We start from the raw sequence: 19516 nt of genomic DNA, 5'->3' as shown, positions 1-19516 counted from the left end.
CTTCATAATGGACTCAAAAACATAAGCTCGCAACAGTTCCTCGTGTTACAGCCTCCGGCATGATTTCTCATCTCATTAGGTGAGTAGAACACCAGCCGAAAATTCATTAGGAGATCAACTGGCAGAAACATGGCATGTCAAAGAGCAACGGCACATAAACATTACGGGAAAGCATTAGGTCAGTCAGTCAGTCAAATTCACTTTATTCGGTTATTAACACCATAAAAACATACTACATTAAAAACACAGTAAACATTTTTGCTGAAAAATGTTACAAAATCATTAAGTCACATTCCCATCAAATTGTCTGTACGACTAATTACCAACGAACCTTGGTAATGCTGTTAGGCAAACACACAAAGGATGGAAGAGCATATAGTCTTACCCTTGTTTGCCAAACGTAAGCTCACATAGTTCCAAAAGACGCAGACAGGAGTGTTCGCAGTCCGACTGCTAACGCTTTATGTCGTCCACACTCCACTTCGAAAATTCCTTTAAGCCAATCTTTCAACGCCATGTTACAGCGTGACGAAAGCGGAAGAATATCCGCAAGCGAAGAAAACACTGCCTCCCTTGTCCACGTCGGAGAGTAAGGGGCGTGTCAATAGTTTTCACCGAATCAATTTCAATCAAAAGTAACTTTATTGATTTACACTGGTAATGAGACAAAGGAGAAACCTATCCGCATCTCCCAAAGTTGGTTTATACATCAAATTGTAAAGAAAAATTCCCTTGCAACCTGCGTTGTCAGGCATAAGCCTAATCATCAAGCATAACGTATTGCGCTATTTATTTTGGTAAATACCACGATGTCCCGATTATTTTTACTTATTATTACCGCTCGCACTGCATTTTTCAGCAGCGAAAATTGCCCAATTACATATCCTATATCAAGCCCAGCAATGTACCTTGATATAGAAAAGCCACAGTCAAACAATCATCAGCACCGGGGCATATCAATAGATGCCACCGACCAGAGTGCCCGTTATTGAGGTGGACTTTCAAGAAAATACAGGAAGTGTTGTGCCGTTAAGACACCGCATTAGCCAAGGAAACATCACAACGGAGAAAAACTCCTATATTGCCTTGGCAGACACCAGTCTCATCTTTTTCTAACGTGACTCATTATTTACAAAACAGATTCCAATTGGAAGTGACAGAGTACACTTGCCATGCTGCGCGTAGGAAAACACAAAAACACATAAAAAGAGAGAAACAACAGGAAAGAAAAAGAAAACAAAAAGAGAGAGCCCTTCTGCTCATAACGTCTAGTAAGTGAAACAACTGTGACAGATCTGTGTCATAGAAAGTGGATGGAGATGGTACTATTACCATGTATCTATTCATACACAGACATTTCATATAAAACATTGTTAAAGATAGCAAGAGTAGATCCAAACAGACTTTCAAGGAATATTTCAACATTACATTACATATACATGGGACATGATTAATCATTTAAACAACAAATCGTTCAAGAATTGCATAAAGGAGGAGGAGCCAAGATGGCGATCGGGACGGCAGCGTAGGCTCCCGGCTCCGTGAACCTCCGCATCCCGCACAGATATCCTGCATGAGATCCTTAGCCTGCGCTATATGCCCGTGTTGGTGATTGAGAGCGGCAACCGATCGCGTGATTCTGAAGTTTCTGGCGGCGGTACCGCCGGAGAAATGTTCACCTGAAGTTTGCGGCCTGCGCAACCCTGGAACCGGGACCTCGAGTGGATAACATGGCCGGGCAGCAGTTCAACAACAGCGGCCATTGGTGACTGGGTGGAGTCGGAATACCGGAGCGGTGCGGATATTGGCCTGAATTTCGCCGTGGTCATTCCTACCACTGGGCGTAGCGGAACGAGTGCATGCCCGAGGTGGCAATTCCAAGATTCTTCGGTAATTGTCTGAGCCCTCGCCAGTGAGCTGCTCGGACGCTGCCTGTAACTCGTCCCGATTTTCGCGGGCTGCTCCCGGATTTTTGCGGGCGCTCGTCCAGGGTGAGGATAACTGTTACCTGTGACCATACACCAGATAGATATTTTGCCTGCCCCCGGAACCCTGTTTGCAGTACCATGGAACTTGATGTGCTTGTGCCTGAGTCCCGGGCCCAATCTGGGGTGGAACTACCCTGCGGCCATCTTGATAGGATGGATCATATCATCCTGTACACTGGGTCGCAGCAAGATTGGGAGTGTGTGGCTAAGAGGAGCGTAGCGCAGCGGGCGCGAGGAGCTGTGCTGGGGTACGGCGACCTTCTCGAAGCTCTCGGTGCCCTTCGTTCCACCCTGGTTCGCGGCGCCTGGGTACTGGGGAGAAAGCTTGATGGTATTGCGTCAGCGTCGGAACAGTTGCGATGTGCCTGTCCCCAGGTAACCAGGGACTTGTTTTATTTCACACAGGAGGACAGTGTCGTGGCCGCCCCTGTGAATAGGGGAAAGCTGGAAATTCCTGACAAGGTGCCAACGTGTGGTCGGCTGGCTGTAGGTCGGGTCTGTTCCGGAGGTTTTAGATTTGAGCAGAAGGTGGTGGCTTTGTCCCACGCACAGCCTCCGGCGACCCAGGAAATAATCAAGCAATGGTCGCCTGCTCTGGCTGATTCCTACATCCTGGACCTTGGGTGCAGTGCATGCCCTGGGGCAGTACTGGGAAAGACGATCCTCCATAATGATGACTGTGTTGGTATTCAGAGACGTCCACCCTACATGTGTGTGTCGCTTCCGGTTCTTTTTTGGACGCTCCTTTTCCTCGCAACATTGGACATGGCACTGGGTCGATGGGTATGCATCGGTGGATTCGCAAAGAGAGGCCAAGGATAAGACTGATCCTTCAGAGGTTGTCATCTAATAGGCGGGCGGGCACAGGGGTTGCGTGCTCTCACGGCATAACTAATAGTGTAATAGGTGCATAACGCTCCCCATTTTTCTTTGACATGGGAATATTTTTGTTGATTACTGTTTGCTTTGGGGAGGAACACATTGTGCGGGAGGGAGAAGCCGGGGGCATGTTTGACGGCCCTCCTCCAGTTTATTAATACTCTCTCCACTCCCCCGTTAGGTGGGGTTTCTTTTCTGTCTCCTTTTTCTCTGATTCTTCTATATTTCGGGTCTGGTTCTGGGGTGACAGGCACACTGCTGGGGGGGGGGGCCGTAGTCATCTGCAGAGGTGCAGGGTGGGGGGCTGGGGGAGGAGATTTTTTAGTTTTTTACTTTGTTTCTATGGCCTCTTTTCTCTTCTCTTATCTTTCTTTTTCTTTCTTTTCCGGGGTCAGTACGGTAGGTTTCCTTCGCTGTCAATCACTGCTTTTTCATTTGTGCCTCAATTTCCGTGGTGCTTTCTGGGTCTTAGGGCAGGGGACTGCAGGCGCAAATGGCTCGTGATATTCTTCCACATCCTGAACCTCCTGTTTCTGCGCCATTGACTTGATAGATTGCTGTTTATTGTTGACGTTTACTATTCTACCCGCCATTTTTCGCTACTGGGAAATTGTTTGGCACCTGATCCTTCTATTCTCTATTATAAAATGAAAACCTGTTATATCCTGGTTTCCTATTTGGGCTGCTAAGTGACCAAGAGTCTACTAGCATGGAGACTCTGCTCCCCGAGGTGCTGCCTGTGATTAAAATTTGTTTTCTGTTTATCCAACTGCTTAGCGGCCGGCCCCGGGGGTTGTAGGCCCATACTTGTCTTTGGTTGAAATGTCAATAAAGGTTTAAAAAAAAAAAAAAAAAAAAAAAAGAATTGCATAAAGTATTATCATCCAATGTTCAGAAGTTACAGAATATTACATTTTGAAAAGGTGCACACGCTGCCTCCTCTGAATAAACAAAAAATGTTTAGAATAGACAGACAAATCACTGACACCATTATATACTTGCAAATTCAAAAAGACAGGGCCATAATTTCATTCAAATTCATCAATCTTTCGCATATGTGGAAAACCTCACAAGTGAAAAAGTCCAACAATCACTTTTCATCAAAATCGTAAACAGGAGAATGTTTTAGTTATGGAAACCTGATCTGACACAGACTGACTGGTGCCTTTATATTTGCCCCTAGCAGTCTGACGCACAGTATGCTGCTTGAAATGAACAATAATTACAACAAATAATGCATCTCATTGTCAGAATTTAACCCCAAAGTTACTGCTCTCAATTTGCAAATCCAATGTGCCTCAATTTCTTTCAAACGCAACTCCCTGTTCCCACCTCTTCCATCTGGAAGGACACAGTCTATTGTGTTAAACCGAAAGTTGGAACGGGAAACACTTGCATTACACAAATGTGAACTTAGAGCATTCGAATGGTCATTGTTTAAGCAAGCACGTCTATGTTCTTGTATGCATACTCACAACTGTCTGACCGTGCTGCCAACATAGATCTTGGAACATACACATTTAATCACGTATACTACATACGTAGATTGACAGTTTAAAAAGTGCTTGACATGATATTTGCTTTTGTTGTTGTAAGAAAAGCTAACGGTCCTATTCATACCCAAATGACAGATATTACAGTCTCTGCATATGAAAAAGCCTATAGGGCGTCTCAGCCAAGTTCCAACATTCTGTGAGCGTACTGCTGTATAGCTTGGACATATTACAACTTTCAGCGTTTTAGATTTTTTATATGTGATAGAGGGATTTTTACTCACAAGGGGACCTACTCCTGGAGCACACTGTAGAATTTTCCAATGTTTGTGTGATATTTTGAACAGATCTTGATTTAACTTGGAATAAGTTGTGATGAATGATAGGCGTTTCATCGATCTCTTTTTGGGTTTATTCTTAAGTGTGTCTACATGGGTGATGCACCGTACTCCTCTGAGAGCTCGATTGAGATTCAGTTTTCTATAGCCTCTTGCCTGCAAACGTTGTATATAGCCTCTAGCTTGTTCTTCAAACTGTGAATCATCGCTACAGTTTCTGTGGACCCTTATTAGTTCACCAAAAGGAATGGAAAGTTTCGTGCTCATTGGATGGGCGCTGTCAAAATGTTGACAGCAGTTTCTTTTCTAAAAATGGTACTGTGAAGTTTATGATCCTCAATGTACAGGTCCAAGTAGAAGAATTGTATCTTGGTTTTGGACATGTTCATAGTCAGACGTACATTAAAATGTTTGTCATTGAGATAGGAAAAATATTGCTGTAAGCTAGTTTCAGTGCCTGTCCAGATCAAGATCATATCATCTATATAACGTCCCCAGAAATACACATCTTTCATCCACTCTCCTGCTCCCAGGGACCAGGCATGGGTTTTTTCGAACCATCCCAGGAATAAATTTGCATAAAATGGCGCAAATGTTTGATCCCATAGCCGTACCCTGTTGTTGGTGGTACCAGTCCAAGTTGAACAAGAAGAAGTTGTTACTCCGGATTATGTTAATCATTTCTAAGAGCATCAAATTGTGCTCCAAGAGACTAGCATTTCTAGTTGACAGAAAGTGGTCAGTTGCAATTAGGCCATATTCTTTTTTTAATAAAAGTGTAGAGAAACTCTACGTCCATGGTGACTAACCATGGTGACTAACCACATTGAATCGTCCCACTGTACATCCTCAAACTTGTTTAATATGTCCTTTGTGACCTGAAAGTAGGACGGAATATTGACCACAAGAGGTTTAAGGAAAGTGTCCACAAATTCAGACAAATGCTCTGTCAAAGACCCATTACCCGAGATAATTGGACGGCCAGAAGAAAATTTGGCCAACATGTGTATTTTGTGTAAAAGGTATAGGCACAGAAACCTAGGATGGGTGACCTTCAGAAATTGATATTCCAATTCAGACAAAAGTCCTATGTTCGAGGCATATGAGCTGCAGATCACACACTATGCATAGATCGCCATCTGGTGTTGGGCCCGGATGTTTGCACTTGTTTTTGTCCTGGAAAAGTCTTTGGGAGTCACAAGATAGGTGACTCCTCCTTTGGATGATAGTGCGTATGGGCATCGGCTCCATCTTCAGATTGGTTTTTTTCCGCCATCGGGCTCGGATGTGTTTCTCACGCTCCAGTTCGGAACTGTCACCGATTCCACTCTTGACGCGCAATCCTTCACCCTTCTCCGGTATTGTCGACGAAGGCCTTCGGGCCTATCTGGGCCTTGGTATCTGGCTCATGGAAAGGACGCCATTCAAGAAATGTCCTCAATGTGGGTCGAAATTTCCCCACACTGATCTGCATGAGGTGTGCAACCTCTGCCTGTCACCGGAGCACGAGGCCAGAGACTGTGCGGCTTGTGCCTCTTTCCGCTCCAAGAAGACCATTAGAGATCGTCAAGCCCAGAGAACAATGGCTGGATCATCGGCACCCATTCCCGATGACATCTTCCAGGAGGGCGTCGATGTACCAGAACAGGAGCGAGTCGAAGAAGGCCCCGTCAGCGCCTCCGAAGCCGATGACTCCGACCTCAAGGACATCACTCCTGGGCAGCGGGTCATAAGTAAAGACGTCGACTCCGACCCCCTCCCTACACCATCAAAAAAGGCTTCGGTCACACCTTGACCATCGGTCCCAGGTGCACACCGAGAGACTGCTTCCCATGCCCCGCCCTCGGGCCCGGCAAACAAGCCTACTAAGCCTTCAGGCGACTCAGGCTTGAGTCAGTCTGCCATCGATACCGAGTGGTCACCGGCACCCAAAAAAAAAACGCCCTCCTCCTCCGTGCCGATCGCTGCCTCCACATCCAAGCACTCGGCACCAAAATCTACAGGCACCGCCCCATCGACTCCGAAAAAACACTCAGATCCGAGCAAAAAGCCGATTCCTAAAGCTTCAGATTTACACCCTTCGGAACCGAATAAAGCCTCGGGACCGAAAAAACACCTGGTTCCACAAGCGGCCACAGAGACTGTAAAACATCACAGTTCTAAGCCAAAGGAGCACAGAACCGTTCCAGAGTCGGTGCCGCGCAAGTCTGCCAAACCGAAACGGTCTGCACCGAAAGACCAGCCTCTATCAGAAGAGCTATTTAGACCGGACTCTAAACAGAAAACTCTTCTAAAAGACCCTAAAACTGGTCAGCTGACTTTGAGTACAAAGAAGAGAACATTGGATACGCTTGTACCGGCTCCATCACCTAAAAAAAGGGACATTGCCACATCTCCCCTCAGGGTCCCTTCTCCGCCACCTCCTCCTCCACCTCCTCCCCTACCACACCATTCTCCTCCACCATCTCCTCCACCAGTGGATGATGATGACACCTCTGATGACACAGGAGGGGGTGCGGATGATGAGCCACTAGGGGGTCCACCTTATTCCCCTGACCCCTGGGAAGATTACAGTACACCAGATGTCCCTAATGTTCCACAGGATGACATCTACCCCTCTAGGCCTTCCCCTCCGGAGGACACAATGGGTTTTCATCAGCTCCTCAAAGAGCTGCCCAATACCACGGGGTGGAGTTACATACTGACCCTGTGGACGACGATTTCCTTATGGACACCTTTGATAACCCACAAAGGTCCACCACTATTCTGCCCATGCTAAAAGGAGTCACCAACCATGCACCTGAGGTATTTATAGATCCTGTTAGGGCTAGGGTTATTAACCCCAGGATCGAGAGAAAGTGCAAGGCTGCCCCTGCAGACCCAGCTTACATTAAGGGCCCCGTACCACTAGACTCCCTTGTAGTCTCCAATGCTAGAAAGAGGGCCAACTCTCAGACATCAGGGGACGCTCCACCCCCCGATAAGGAGTCCAAACTCTTGGACGCCACTGGTAAAAGAACCGCATCACAGGCAGCTAACATATGGCGTATCGCCAACACTCAAGTACTGTTAGCCAGGTGCGATAGGCCACATTACGACCAACTAGAAACCCTATTGCAACACCTCCCAGACAAATATAAGGACAAGGCCAATCACCTTATACAGGAGGGGAAACTCATCACCAACACCTCCATTCGTTGCGCGCTGGACGTGGCAGATACCCCCTCCAGAGCTGTCAACACAAGTGTTCACCTGCGTAGACATGCCTGGCTACAAATTTCAGGTTTTAAACCTGAAGTACAAAGTTCCATCTTGAACCAACCATTCGATCAGGAACACCTATTTGGCCCTAAAGTAGATTCATCCCTTGAAAAGATGAAGAAGGACACGGACACAACTAAATCAATGGGAGCCTTGCAATCGCAAGTTCCCAGACGTTCCTTTCGTCGTTCCTCTTACAAGGGCACCTCCAGAGGCTACTCCTCTGACAACCCCTCCACCTCTTATAAGACTCCCACCCGGTCTACATTCACCAGAGGTTACCAGAGGAGGCTACAGAGGCAACAATAACAAAGGTAGAGGCAAGACCAACAACACCCGCTCTGCCTCCACCCCTACCCAATGACTTCCCACCGTTCCCCCCGGCCCATTCTACTCCAGTCAGGGGAAGATTACAACAGTTCCTACCTGTTTGGAGCAACATCACCACAGACCGGTGGGTGAGACAAATCGTTCAATCAGGTTACTGTCTAGAACTCACCTCTACCCCCCCCAAACATACTACCAAAACAGCGCCCAATGTCGTTAAAACATTTATCACTGCTCAAGCAGGAAGTCATCTCCCTCCTACAAAAGAGTGCAATAGAACCAGTTCCCCTGCACCAGCAAAACACAGGAGTTTACTCTCTGTATTTTCTCATACCAAAAAAGGACGGCTCTCAGAGACCTATTCTCGACCTCAGATCCCTAAACCTCTACATACACTCAGACCACTTTCACATGGTCACACTTCAGCAGGTCCTTCCTCTTCTTTTACAAGGCGACTTCCTTGCCACTCTAAATCTCAAGGACGCCTCCTTCCATATTCCCATTTACACATCTCACAGGAAATATCTCAGGTTCGTAGTGGACGGTTAACACTACCAATTCAAAGAACTCCCTTTCGGAGTCACCACAGCACCCCGGGTATTCACCAGGTGCCTGGTGGTAGTGGCAGCTCATCTAAGAAGACAACACATTCACGTCTTCCCATATTTAGACGACTGGCTCATAAAAGCCAGCTCATACAGTCAATGTGTACACCACACTCACGCCACTATTCAGCTGCTCCAAGACTTGGGGTTTACAGTAAACCACGCAAAGTCTCATCTACAACCATCCCACATACATCAGTACCTAGGTGCCACAATAGACACCTCAAAAGCGCTTGCTTATCCCAGTCCAGCCAGGCTAGCAAGCATGCAAACCCTCATAACCAGATTTCAGCCGCAACACTCTCTTCCTGCTCGAGTGTTCATGCAACTTATAGGGATGATGGCCTCTTGCATATTCATTGTGCCTCACGCAAGACTCCAGATGCGTCCTCTCCAAGAGTGCCTAGCAGGCCAATGGAACCAGGCTCAAGGTCAGTTAACAGATCTGATGTTGGTTGACGGTTGCACTCATTGCTCTCTTCAGTGGTGGAACACCAAAAACCTTTCCAAAGGACGACCGTTCCTAGAGCCAGTTCCACAGATCGTCCTGACAGCGGACGCATCGCTCTCCGGCTGGGGAGCTCATCTTTTACATCACACCATGCAGGGCAGGTGGACTCCTCAACAGAAATTACTCCACATCAACTACCTGGAGTTACTAGCCATATTCCTAGCCCTAAAGGCATTCCAGAAGCAAATATCAGGCAAGGCAGTCCTAGTCCGCACGGACAACATGACAGCCATGTACTACATACAGAAACAAGGCGGGACACATTCTCTACAGCTCTCTCAACTAGCACTAAGCATTTGGAGATGGGCTATACCGCAGAACATTTTTCTCCAACATGTCCCAGGAGTCCAAAACACCATAGCCGATCTGTTAAGCCGTGAAACGCAACAGATCCACGAGTGGGAACTCCATCCACAAGTTCTTCAACCATTCTTTCAAATATGGGGGCAACCACAGATAGACCTCTTCGCCACCCACGAAAACGCCAAATGCCCAAGCTTTGCCACCAGATACACACACCTATTGTCCAAAGGCAATGCGATATGGATGAACTGGTCAGGCAGATTTGCGTACGCCTTTCCGCCTCTCCCACTCATACCACTGGTGGTGCGCAAACTATGGCAACACTCACTGACTCTCATTCTAGTTGCTCCAACTTGGGCCAGACAACCGTGGTACACCACATTGCTGGAACAGTCAGTAGTTCCGCACCAAAAATTACACCTCTCACCACGCCTTTAACCCAGAACCGTGGAGAGATCAGACACCCGGACCCAGCTCAGCTGAACCTTGCGATCTGGCTGCTGAAATCTTAGAATTCGGTTACCTTAACCTTCCTCCTGACTGTATGAATGTCATTAAGGAGGCTAGACGCCCTACCACTAGAGCCTGCTACACAGCCAAGTGGAAACGATTTGTGATATTGTCATAACAATAACATCAATCCCCTAGATGTGTCTATCCAACACATCATAAGCTACCTACTACACCTACAAAGGTGCAACTTAGCTTATACGTCTATTAGGCTACACCTTGCTGCCATAGCAGCATATCTACAAAATAGGCAACAATTATCACTATTCAGGGTACCTGCCATCAAAGCCGTTATAGAAGGACTCAAAAGGATAATTCCTCCCAGAGTTCCACCCTCACCTGTGTGGAATTTAAATATCGTTCTCACAAGACTAATGGGACCTCCCATTGAACCTCTACATAAATGTGAGCTACAATTCTTAACATGGAAGGTTGCTTTCCTAGTGGCCATAACTTCTCTAAGAAGAGTTAGTAAGCTACAAGCACTATTCAGGAACCATTCTTACAAATCCATCACAATAAGGTTGTTCTCCGAACTAATCCTAAATTCCTCCCTAAAGTAATTTCTCCCTTCCACCTTAATCAATCTGTGGAGTTGCCCGTATTCTTCTCGCAACCACACACAGTCGCAGAAAGAGTTCTTCATACTTTAGATGTTAAAAGGGCATTGCTCTATTACATTGAGAGAACACAACCTTTTCGAAAAACTAAACAACTTTTCGTTTCTTTCTCACCACCACACAAAGGCAATCCCATATCAAAGGCAGCGATAGCCAGATGGATTGTTAAATGCATACACATTTGCTACCACAAAACAAAACACACTTTAACTGTTCCTCCTAGAGCCCACTCTACAAGAAAAATAGGGGCTTCTATTTCATTTTTAGAGAACATTCCATCAGATGACATCTGCAAAGCAGCTACATGGTCTACACCGCACACGTTCACAAAACACTATTGTGTCGATGTGCAATCAAAACAACAAGCTATTGTGGGCCAAGCTGTACTCAAAACCCTATTTCAGACTACTGCAACAGATACTGGTGGCTGCCGCTAAGGAATGGGACTGTTATACAATCTATGCATAGTGTGTAATCTGCATCTCATATGCCTCGAACGGAATATGCTACTCACCAGTATGCATCTGTTCTTGGCATGTAGAGCTGCAGATCTACACACGCCCACCCGACTCCCCGGCTTCCTTTATCTGTTCCAGTATTATCTTATTTAGATACAGCATACAAGGGCATCTTCCTGTTTCTTACAAAGCTCCATCATTTCCCTGCTGGCGAAAAACAATCTGAAGATGGAGCCGATGCCCATGCGCGCAATGATCCTAAGGAGGTGTCACCTACCTCGTGACTTCCAAAGACTTTCCAGGACAAAGACAAGTGCAAACATCTGGACCCAACACCAGATGGCGATCTATGCATAGTGTGTAGATCTGCAGCTCTACATGCCAAGAACAGATGCATACTGGTAAGTAGCATAGTCCTTATGCATGCACGGCTAAAAACCCCAGCAGTGCAGCTAGCCGACTATGTCGTGCTTGGAGCACACTCAGTGCATGCTAGTGAACCCGACCCCCTCCACCAGCACCATCGTGTGCTTGAAGCACTCTCATGTCAAGCTGGTGATGCTTGATCCCTCAGCCAGCAGGCCGTCTTATGACTGAAGCACACATGAGCGCAGCCGCACTGAATCAGGCCCCTTAGCAAACCTCTTGATGCAATCCTAACAGATCCCGCTGTTCTTTGTATTGTACGCTTTGTTGTCTGATCAGCACGCCGTCTCCGTTTCGGAACTCCAATACGTTCCTTCAGCAGTGGTGTTGGGCCACACTGTCTGGCAAGGACACGCAGTACCCACAGGTATACAAGCACAATTCTTTAGACACTTGTGACGAGCTGCATCAATCAAAGTCTCGGCTCTCATGCAACATACACAGTGCTGTGTAAAAAAACAAATGTCAACATAGCAACCTCCTGCACCTGCTCAGGACCTAGCAGAGACCAGATTCACATCCCATCTTCTTACCCACCACTCACACTTTGTTTCCTCCTCTGAAGTGAGCTGCATCCCAGTATATTCACAGGCGTATCAGAATCTGTAATCTTTTCTTCTTTAAAGTCCTATATTTATAACAGGAAGACAGAAACTGAACTGTTGTATCATTCAAATCGAGGAACGGGCGAATTTGTCACACCTACCATAGGACAGCTTGAGGTCTGTGCACATAATAAAGCCTTGAGAATTCCAACTTCATTAGTAGGTGTGTTGCACTTTCGCACATTTCATAGGAGAGAGCACGTTTCTGTAAAACATTATACTGCCTCTTAGGTAACAGAATTAATTAATTTGTGTCCATTCTCTGGAAGATAATGGCAAAAGCATCTACAGTAAGTGTAATTTTTCAGACATCTATGCGATCATCTCACCATGGGGCAGCCAGCAAACATGCTGAATATTCAGTTAAAAACTGCAAAATCAGTTCGTTCTTGTATAAAAGAGAAGGAAAGATCCTTGTTGTTTTCGTGAATGAAAGTGATATCGGTTTCATGTTAGTTTAGAATAAAAAATCACCTTATTCAGAAATTGCATTTTACATATTAACATAAAATGTGCTGCTTTTATGTTACTTGTTGGCTTGAGATGAACAACTTGAGCTAATGAAAGTAGAATACCTGCACCAAGCATGCTTAGCCCATGTTTTTTTTTTTTCTTTTCTTTTTAAACTTTATTTTGAAACTTTACAGTGAACATACAGCTGTAGACCAATTTCGACCAAGCGTTCACATTTTCAGCAACGTAAATACAGAGGAGGCAGTGAGGAGATACAGAGACGACATGGCAGACAGTGCAAATATAACAGTCCCAACCAGACACAGCAGCAGCCTTCACAGGTGGACACTCACAGAAGCTACTATCACGCCGACCGCGCCTCGGGGGTCTCCCTCATTGGTATTTCCAGCAATAGTATTACGCCCGGCAGAGCCGAGTGGAGACACAACAGACCCATAGCACACCCAACAGAGGGCCCGCAGCCACGATCCGGGCCACCCTCCGTCCGAAGCCCCCGGAGCCCCACGCCCCCCGGGCTCTATGCAGTGACCTATTTGCCCATCTCGGCCTCTCCCGCCAAAAGATAGCATCTCAGCGGAGCCCAGATGTCCCTAGGCCGGGGCGTTGGCGGCATAAGCTCAGAGAACGTGCAGTTCTGTTCTTGGCAATAGATAAGATCCCGCACACAGTCCTTGAATTTCGGGCCCCTGCCCCAGCGACACGCAACTCTCCTCTTAGCCAGCAAAAAAGCGAGCGCGATGAATTTGCGATGTGACGCTTGTATCGGCTCCACATACCCCAGCAGGGCCAGAAGAGGGGAGGGCTCTACATCTGTGCTGATCATTTTAGAGAGCGCTTCAAACACCTGACACCAATACCGATGCACTTCTTCGCAGGCCCAGGCCAGGTGAAGGAAATCCGCCCCAGGGGCCCGGCATCTATCGCAGCGGTCATTGTCTCGGAGCCCATAGCTGTGAAGCCTGACAGGTGTGTGGTATAGTCTATGAATGTATTTGTAATGTATGATTCGGAACCGGCTACTGGAGGAAATACGCTCCGTCTGTGACAAGCAGAATCGCCATTGTTTGTCCGTCAACGGGGTCTGTAACTCCCTGTCCCATTTTTCCCTAGCTGCAAGCTGCGGCGCTGGCATTAACGAATGTACCGACCCATATATTTTGGAAACCAATTTAGTTGGGGCGTCGCCGGTTAGAATGCGCTGTAACGGTGCCATCTGCGGGGGTTCCTGTGGAAAACTGGGCGTGGGCGCCCGTATCCCCTGCCGAAGCCGGATATAGAAAGAAACGTCAAGCGGAGAGGGGTCCCAGCCCTCAAAGAGGTGCTCCATAGAGTGAAATGCGCCATTGTGATACAGGTCACCCCAAGTCGCGACATGGATGGCATGAAGCAGCTTCCGGAATCCCGCCTCCTGCAGCAGGGGCATACTTGGGTGGTAAGTAAGGGGCAGAAGCGGTGCGTACAACAAGTCGTGCCCCAAGGAGGCAGCTAAGTGATTCCATGCTGACACTGTGCTGAGTACCGTTGTCGGCGTTTTATCTTTTCCCAGCACTGGGATATAAAATGCGCCCTCCACGGGGATTGGGTGAGCCAGCCAATGCTCAGCTGCGAGCTGTTGCATATATCTGGGCTGCCGTATCCAGAAGTATGCGAAATGCGCCTGGGCTGCCCGATAATACAGCTCAAAATTGGGGACACGAAACCCGCCCTGATCATACGGCCTGGTAAGAATTTCCCACTTGAGCCGGGGCGACTTACCGCCCCAAACTAGTCTTATGAGCTCGGTGCGGAGTCGCTTAAAAAAAAAAGGCACCAGGATGGAATGGGATATTCAAAAACAGATACAGCAATTGCGGTAGTATTATCATTTTAATCAGCGATGCTCTGCCTGCCATGGACAAGGGCAAGGCGATCCAGCGAGTAACGTAGTCCGCAATGCGGGTAATTGATGTGCCATAGTTAGCCCGCATGAGCTCTTCCCTATTTTTTTCTATGTGTATACCCAAGTATTTAAAAACCCCCTCGCACCAGGCGAGGGGGAATTCCAACCCGAACCGCCCAGTGGAGGCCGTGAGGGGGAACAAACACGACTTACTCCAATTTATCTGGACCCCGGAAATCACACCAAAGCGGATGAATTCCCGAAGAATCGGGTTGAGATTATCCTGTGGGTCGCGTATATAGAGAGTGATGTCATCCGCGTACAGAGATATCAATATTTGTCTCTGGAAACATCTCAACGCCTTCTCTTTGTGATGTTGCCGCAGTTTCGCCGCCAGAGGCTCCATGGCCAGGGCAAACAGCAAGGGTGACAGAGGACACCCCTGCCTGGTGCCTCTGGTGATGGGGAAAGAAGAAGAAAGCTGACTGTTCACCAGTACTTTGGCTGTAGGAGCAGTGTATAACAACTTGATCCACGAGATAAAAATGCCCGGAAACCCCATGCGTGCCAAGACTTGGAACAAATAGTCCCACTCTAAGGAGTCGAACGCCTTTGTGGCGTCAAGGAAGACTGCCGCCATGGGCTGGTCGTCGTGCACTGAATTCAGAATCGAAAAGAAAGTGCGCAAGTTATGGTATGTAGCCCGACCAGGCACAAACCCGGCCTGATCAGGTAAGATTAGGTTAGGGAGAAGCAGATTAATGCGAGCGGCTATAAGTTTTGCTAGGATTTTCGCATCGCAATTCAGCAAGGACAGGGGTCGGTAAGAGTCGTAGTCATTAGCTGCCTTCCCTGGCTTGAGAAGGGACGTGATGAAGGCCACACGCATCGAGGGGGGAAGGTGGCCCACCTCTAATGCGTCTTCATACACCTCGCGCAAGACCGGCGCCATAAATTCGATGTACGTCTTATAAAATTCAATTGGTATCCCGTCCAGTCCAGCGGCTTTGCCCGAGCTCATATGCATAATAGCCTCGCGCACCTCGTCCAACTCGAAGGGAGAGCTCAGAAACTCTCTTTGCGCGTCGCTAAGCCACCCCAGTGATACGTCCTCAAGATATTCGTGCAAGCGCAGTTCCTCCGACCTGGCCGAAGTGTACAAGTTGCGATAGTGTATAACAAACGCGTTGAGTATGTCCGCGGTATGTCTATATAAGGCACCGGCGTCCCCCACCACCTCCATGATAGTGTTATTCGGCCGCAGCAACCGTACTGTTGCCACCAGAGCCTTCCCCGGCCTCTCGCCCTCGCCGTACCGGCGGGCGGTCCAATGTTTGCCTCTAAATTTAGTTTCCCTAGCGGCTTCGGCCATATACTCCGAGAGCTTCTCCCGAATACAAGCCAACACTGCATCATCAGGGTTGTCAGCCACCGACGCCTCTAGCGTCTTCAGGTCAGTTTCCAGGGTGTGAAGTCGTGCGGTGATACTCTTCAGTACCCCGGATCCCTTGGCGATGCAGATGCCCCGCAACGTCACCTTGAACGCATCCCAGATAGTTTCCACATCTTTCACAGAGTCCTTATTGCGCTGAAAGAAATCTAAGCATTCTTCCCTAAGTTCCTCCTGGAAAACAGCATCCAGCAGCATCGTGGGTTGTAGACGCCAGGCCGTCCGCGGGGGGGACAAGTCAGCCGCCCGTAAGCTGACACGCACCGGCGCATGATCCGAAAATGTTCTCGGGAGGTGGTGTGCTCGAGCCAGCGCCGCATGAAAGTGTGGGGCCAGGAAGACGTAGTCTAGCCGTGCCCAGGATTTCGCCTGCGCCGTGAAGTGTGTACCCTCACGGTCTGCAGTGTGTAAGTGTCTCCACGTGTCAATCAAGTGATGCTCCTCTATTATCTCTAACAGTGCCTTTCGGGACTGGGTGTAGTGGTGTGAGGCTGGGTGGGACCTGTCCATTGGAGGATGGAGGGTGGTGTTGAAATCCCCTCCCCATATGAGGCGCTGTGCGCCTATGCCCACTATGAGGGCGCCAAGGTCTGCAAAGAAGCATGGGTCGTCCACATTTGGACCATAACAGCAGACCAAGGTGACTGTCCTATGTCCTAATCTTCCCCACATCAGGCAATATCTGCCCTGGCTATCACTCTTGGTGCCTGACAAAATAAAGGGGGTCCCCTTTTTCACCAGTATGGCAACCCCACGAGCGTACGAAGAATAGGAAGAAAAGGCAGTATATTGCGCCCATCTGCCGGCAAAAGTAGGAGCGGCCTGTGCCTTGAAGTGTGTCTCCTGAAGAAACGCTATGTGTACAGCATGACGATCCAGATAAGAAAGGATTTGTCTACGCTTCCTAGGGTCCCCCAGGCCTCTGACGTTCCAAGTGAGTATGTTCAAATCATTGTCTCCCATAGGCGGGCAGATACAAACAAGAAATAGCGTGCACTGGTATAGGGACCACCAACAGTCTCCTCCCTCTGGTCATACCTGTCTGCAACCCCACTCTCCCCGCGCAGAGGCCGCGCTTCCTGCGAGCAAACTCAAAGTTCTGGGCACTATAGCATCCATCTCCAATAACTACGCATGTTAGAGAGCACTCTAAGGGGCCGCTACCTAATCCTATGGCACAAACCCATGTCAACTTAGCGAGTAACATCCCTGTAATGTTGGCTTCGCCCAGCATTGTACCATTATTGTCAAACATCATTGTCCCCCCGCCCCACCCCAAAGACACCCCTGCCTTGTATCCTGCATCAATTGAAATAGCAACTCTATATAGAGGCCTAATACAATCCCCCCTACAGCATCCGAAAATAGAGACTCGCACACCCACCCAGGAATGGGAGCCCAGGGGCCTAGCCAGTACCCCAGTGCATCCTCCACCCCTATAACAGAGACAGGTCATCAGTGACCCCAGTGCCGTCATCCGGCAGGTCGCGGCTAGCCCTGGAAACATTAAAACCACAACACCCGGGTAGGCCACAGAAAAGTCCAGCGAGGACTCGAAAGGGCCCCCCTCACCCCCCACCCACTGAAGCAGCCCCAACTTGCCAGAAGATACTCCCCCACCCCAACACTGCCCACACAAAGCTCAACAGGAGCAACAAAGTCCGATCGTGCATAGGGGTACACCCACCAGGGGACCTCCAGGGGCGCACAGATTCACCCTCTGCCACCCACTCCCGAACAGCAGCACAGGAAGGGGAGAGGATGTTGCCTGGAATACTTTACCAACCGTCGACCAGCAACCGATCTAGGCAGTCTCGTTCAGTCACAGCACTGTCACAGAGGGGGGCACGGATGGAGAAACACTAGAAGAGATGTCTGCAGCACCCCCTCGCATGCAGGGGACAGGCCCCGGAGAAAAGCAAACGAACAGTTATTGTTCATCCCTCAGATCAGCATCCTCCACGTCTGGCTGCGTCGCTCTAGCCCTCCGAAGGGTCTTCAAGTAGTCCTCCACTTGTTGCGGGTTCGTAAAAAAATGTTGCTTTGCTTGATGAGTGACTCTCAGCTTCGCCGGATATAGAAGCGCGTAGTCAATTTGGAGGGCACGGAGTTTTTTCTTGACCTCAACGAATTTGCGCCGCTGTTCCTGGACTACAGGCGTAAAATCTGGGTAGACGGTGAAGTTGACCCCCTCGCAGGAGAGATTTTGATTCAAGCGTGCGGCTCGCAGTGCAGCATCGCGATCTCGATAATTCAAGAGCCGGGCGATGATCGGCCTAGGCGGGGCCCCAGGACGAGGCCGCGGCCCCAGGGAACGGTGCGCCCTCTCAACAATGAACTGCTTCGAGAATGTCTCAGGGCCGATGGAGGCCAGGAGGATCTTTTCCACGTACTCCTCCATGCGGCCAGTGTTGGTGGATTCGGGCACACCTACCACGCGGATGTTATTGCGCCGGCCGCGGGCCTCCAACTCCTCGTTCTTGGCCGCTATAATTTTAAGCACATTGTCCATTCTGGAGAGCTGCGTGGTGTGAGAGGCCGTGGTGTCATCGTTATCGGAGATCCGCCGCTCAGCCTCAGTCAGACGGTCCTCGTGGGCATCTAACTTCTGCGCAAACGCATCCATGCGTGACGAGAGGCGGTCCACCTTGTCCACTATGGTGGCAAAGCCTTGTCTCATCTCCCGCATCATCTGTTGGAGGTCCGACGGTGGAGAGGCCGCGTCCACATCCGGGCCCCGCGGGGCCTCTGCATCCGGCGCAGTTCGCAGTCCCATCTTAGCCGTCTGGGCAGCAAATGTAAGTTTCGGCTGCTTGTTATCCTGTTTACCCATGCTGGGCCTGCGGCGGGGGGCCAGCGCTGGGCGCGAGAGAGCGAGGGCTACCCTCTGCAGGATGCACTTGAGTGGCGAATCTCAGGGCGCGGCGTGGGCGCAGCCGGTGCTTGCCGGAAAGAGGGCCTAGGCAAGCCCTCCGATGCAAGGGGCGGGAGCGAGGGCCCCCCCAATCCACCGACGCCTCCGGGGCCACGCCAGCCAGCACCTCCCCACAACAGCCAGCAGCGCCTCAAGCAGGAGGGAAGGGGCCCAAGGGCAGGCTCCCACCACCACCAGTCAGCCAGGGGCCCCGAGTCAGCACTCGTAGTCGCGCGGCAGGAGCCTCGCTGCAAATGTTCCTAGGGCTCTCTCCACCAAATTCGCGCCCAAGCGCCAGTACCTAGGCCTCAGGCGCACGCAATCCGGCAATCGTGCCAACAATCCAGGTAAGTAGCCCTTAGATCACGGGGCACAGCAACCAGCAAGGCCGCAGCGCCTAGTAGGTCAGTCCTCGGCGTCCAGCAGCAGCCCCGTAGAGATGTGTGCTTCGGTCAGCTACGCCGCAAGGGGGGGA

The 19516-nt window shown here is 49.3% G+C and overlaps 1 protein-coding gene across 3 annotated transcripts in view; it reads left to right on the top strand.

Annotated features, from left to right (window-relative positions):
• PARP9 (poly(ADP-ribose) polymerase family member 9) overlaps positions 1-19516 on the top strand; it is an 828079-nt gene that overhangs the window by 190617 nt on the left and 617946 nt on the right. The gene's annotated exons all lie outside the window — the stretch shown is intronic.

Source organism: Triturus cristatus, chromosome 3_2, assembly GCF_964204655.1.
Source record: "Triturus cristatus chromosome 3_2, aTriCri1.1, whole genome shotgun sequence".
Classification (NCBI taxonomy): Eukaryota; Metazoa; Chordata; class Amphibia; order Caudata; family Salamandridae; genus Triturus; species Triturus cristatus.
This window is presented reverse-complemented; position numbering and strand designations above follow the sequence as displayed.